We start from the raw sequence: 4,411 nt of genomic DNA on the forward strand, positions 1-4,411 counted from the left end.
TGACAGTGTATCTTCCCAAAATAACTTATGTCACCTGTTTGCTGAAGCTAGTTCTTCCACATACTTACTTTGGATATTGAGATTATTAAATTTAGTTTGAAGATGATGTGTCTCTTGTCCAAAACCAGCTACTACTTCATCAAGCTAAATAAAAGCAATATCAAAAAGGCTGAAGGGCATACTAAAGGAGTAGACCTACCACTGGAGTCAGGAGACCCCAAATATTTATTCAAGTTATGTTCTTCAAGCCCTGTAGGACTTACTAAACTCAGCTCTCTCTGCCAAATAGATGTGCAAAAGCTTGCCCAAGGTGGCAAGTATTGCATATTAAGCACAAATATAGGGCTTTTTATCTGATCATAGATTGCAGTTTTATCACTTTGAGACAGCATTTATCAATCTTTTCCTATTTTAAGGGAAAATAGTTCTACCTAATATTCATCTGACAAAGTTGACAAGTTGCCTAATTTGTTTTTGACTTGTTCTTTCACAAAAAAAAGGCCCCATATATTTAAAAAACAGCAAATGGGTGGAGAAATGGAGCCAGTGTGTCTGTCTATTCTCTAACGCTAATTGCTTTTAGCACATCAGGCCTCTTTTAGATGAGACAAACCATAGGAGAACAAGAAGACAGTCATAACTCTCCAGTTTTGACCTCATCCTTCATGTGGAGAGAGGTTGGACATTACTCTGTTTGGCATGGGCAACCTACTGTGTGAGTCGTTCGGAGATGAAAGAATCGAATTATAAACTAGTACTAGGGAAAGCCTACAGTATTGTTTATAATAAAAATAGAGGTATTTTAATTAAAATCTTGAAACATCTGCTTATCACAGACAGTCATCTAAATGTAAGCCAAATGCACAAGAGAATCAGTGATATAATTTGGCAACAAAATAATATTTTTACATCTTAATTAGAATTTCAGTGTTCTATCATTGAAGGTGGAGAAATATACATTTTGGTATTTCATCCTTCAGGTTTTTAATGTACTCTAAATGCAGGGGTTTGAAAAACTGTATTTTTACTCCATTCCTTTTCCTAATCCTAATCAACTCTACACCTTCTTTCAATTTTGTCCTTTATATCTGCCTAAGAGAAACGACATAAAGAAGATAAACGTTTCAGGTCTATACAAAGGTTAGGCTGTATTTCATGATCTTGACAAGTGAAATCTGTAGAAGAAAGAAGGAAGAAAAAACAGATAATCTAGTTTAGATAGTGACCTAAAATAAATAGAAAACTATGGAAATACAGAACTGAGAGTGCAAATTAGTTCAGTGTACACTGAAAGCTAAGTGTATTAATGAGTTTTCCTTAGCATTCAAAATTTGGCACAGATTTTGAAATGAGCATGAATAAAAACTACAGTAAAAGGCTTCCAGATCTCATTTTTAAGAATTGCTTATTTTCATTTCCACGATTTGATGATTCTTTTGGATAAGTATGGAGAAGCAATTGAAATGGGTATCACTTATGAAAAGTATCAGAACATTTTTTATCAGTCCTTTTACTGTTAGGAAGTACTAGCCTACAACCTCAATTCCCTTGTAGAAAAGTAACATGATGTCCTAGAACAAAATAGTGCTACTTAATACTTTTTTCTCCTATTACTGCAGATAACTTTAACAGCTCTAGGAGTGATGCCTCCAAGGAGGCAGACTGAAGAAAAAACAGAACTCAGAGATAAGCTATATATAAGAATAGGAAAATATTCTAATATATAAGATATATAAGAATAGGAAAAATAGAGCACTCTATTGCCATTCCCTTTTTAATAGTGAACAGTACCTCAGCAGGACTGAAACTGTCAGTTTGGGCCTGAACAATTTTTTTTCATTCCACTGCACAGGCAAATTGAGACCTGTATGGAAACTGGAACAAGAATTCCCAAAACAGGATCTGAAGATCACTAGCATCTCACATGGTCACGATAGGCAGCAACTGATCAGTAAGAGATGACCATCAATACACCTCAGAATGGTGAGAAAAAACAAATGTTACTTCATGTTTCTTGACCCAGTGAGTGTGAGAACTAATGGGTTAGCATATTGGAACTAGGCGATCTCAGTGGTCCCTTCCAAAACACCCATTCTATGATTCTATGATTTAGTTACAGTGCAAGAGCAGTTCAGCTACAGCAACACAAAACCAAAACTTCAGTGAGTAGTAAGGGATATAGAAGTGTATCAATTAATAGCCTGATAGTTGAAAACTAAGTGGAACGCTACTTTTTATCCACAAATAACTAACAGAAATCCAGAAATTGGCAGTTTCTTGCTCCCAGCTACATAACTGCCTGAACTTTCACGCCTTCCCTTCAGCCTTTTCTCCCTAGATGGCAGCACCCAGTCTTTCTTCCTTCTCTCAAAACTCCAGACGGTGAAGTCATAAGTGGACAAAGCCAAGGATGAGAGCAGCTGAAATCAGCAGTACAATGGCCCAAACATTACTCGAGGCTTGCCTGCTTTGTGAAGTATAGCTGTGCCCAAATTTCATATGCCTGTTTAGATTGAAACTATGAGTAAGCTTTTTACTGATCAGCCACTTGGCCTCACATTGCCATCTCGTTTAGTTTTGATCCTCTCACTAACAGAACACAACTCAAACAATTCTGCAATGGTGTCAGCTCCTAAAGGCTGAGATGATAGCTGCATGAGAAACACTTAACTTACTTACAGGTTTCCCACACTAAACCTTTTCTATACACTTTCTCCAGATTGCATTACCAGATCTTGGTGTTCTTGTTCAAAAGGTGCATCTTCTCTGCTCTCTGTTGTTGTCTTCTCTGCATTGACAATAACCTCGTGAAAACAGCTCACAGCCATGTTGCTGCTAATGGCCAACTTGCTTCTAAACTGATTTTGTAAGAAATAAATCTGAATTCCCAATCAAGCAGGAAGACAACAAAGACAAGCCCCTTTGAATTCTGCTTCTCTGGTAGAGCACCAAAATGCTGCCAAAATTTCTAGAAGTACTAAAAATGAAAATAATTAATTTTTTAAAATTATTATTTATTTTAAGAAAAATCACAATGATGACAAGAGGGTTTAGCAAGTATTTTTTATGGCTTGCAAAAGCTGAAAAAGATTTCAAGAGTCTAGTTACCAAAAGCAAGTTTGAACTTCCCCTTCACTCTGTTCTTAATAGACATCAATTTACTTCTGTTTCTTCTACACTTGGCACTGATATGTTTCTTCATGCAGATAAGCTGTACATTTAATTTCTTTTATTTACGTAGATCAGATGTTTACATATAAATTGCTCTTCCACCCTTGAAAACTCTTAGAAGTTTTAGCACTCTTCTGTTAAAAGCACAAGTGGGGCAAAAAGAAGTTTACAAATTAATTCCATCATGACAAAATACTAAAATCTGTGTAAAGCTTTGTTGCAGGCTAAGAAATAAGTACAATAAATTCTTAAATGAATTATCATTGGCATACATTCATATTTGAATGCGTAGATGTACATGTTTAATATCCAAATTCATAATGACTTCTAAAATATTCCACGAAATACCATCTTTCTGTAGAATTCTGTCAGGTGGCTGAGGCACATTAGTAAGACAAATATTGTAAAACTGCACAAAAACTAGAACCACTTAAAATGAAAGCCAACAGAACTGTTGGGCTATTCCTTCCAGCCTGAACTGCTTATTATTCCAGACTTAGTCCTTTAACTGTTATGAAATGCACAGCTTCCTATGCTTCCATGGATCTTTGAAAACTCCTGGTAGCTTCCAAAAGCCACAGCAAATCCCACAAGTGCTTTCAGCTCAGAATGCAATCACTGCCTTTCATCGCAATTGCAATCCTTCACAAATCCAAAAGCATTCTTCACACGTATGTTTAGTGGATGCTTGTGGAGTGAGGCAGGGTTGCTCTGGTCAGTCTTGTTAGTCTGTATTTGTTAACTGCAGTACAGTTTTCATCTTGTAAGGGCGTATTATGGTCCTTCTGAATTCAAAGTAACACATTACTTTCTCTCCCGTTTTTGGTTCTGTGAGCCTGGTGACATTAATCCCCACTCTCCAGCGCTTCATTAACAATTCAGATTATCAGTCTTACAAAATACAGTCATGGTTCTGGCTTGTAAATCAGGCTTTCCCACATCTGACCAGCTTAATAGCTGCTATGCAAGAACAGCCTGAGAGGATCAAGGGTCTGTGTGCACTAGTTTGGTTGTTCAGAATCTGTACCAGACAGATATAATGAAAAATATACAAAAACATCTCTGAATTTTTTTTATCTTTTGGTGGCTGACCAAGGCAGCTACACAGATTGTATCAGCAGCACCCACATCAAGATCCATTATCACAAACACAGTGAGCTATTTCATTTGCTTTACTTCCAGGTGCCTGCATCATATCCCAAGTTATTTGGTTGGTACATTCACTCCATAGAGGATATTT

Source organism: Lagopus muta, chromosome 1 (genome assembly GCF_023343835.1).
Source record: "Lagopus muta isolate bLagMut1 chromosome 1, bLagMut1 primary, whole genome shotgun sequence".
NCBI classification, from domain to species: domain Eukaryota; kingdom Metazoa; phylum Chordata; class Aves; order Galliformes; family Phasianidae; genus Lagopus; species Lagopus muta.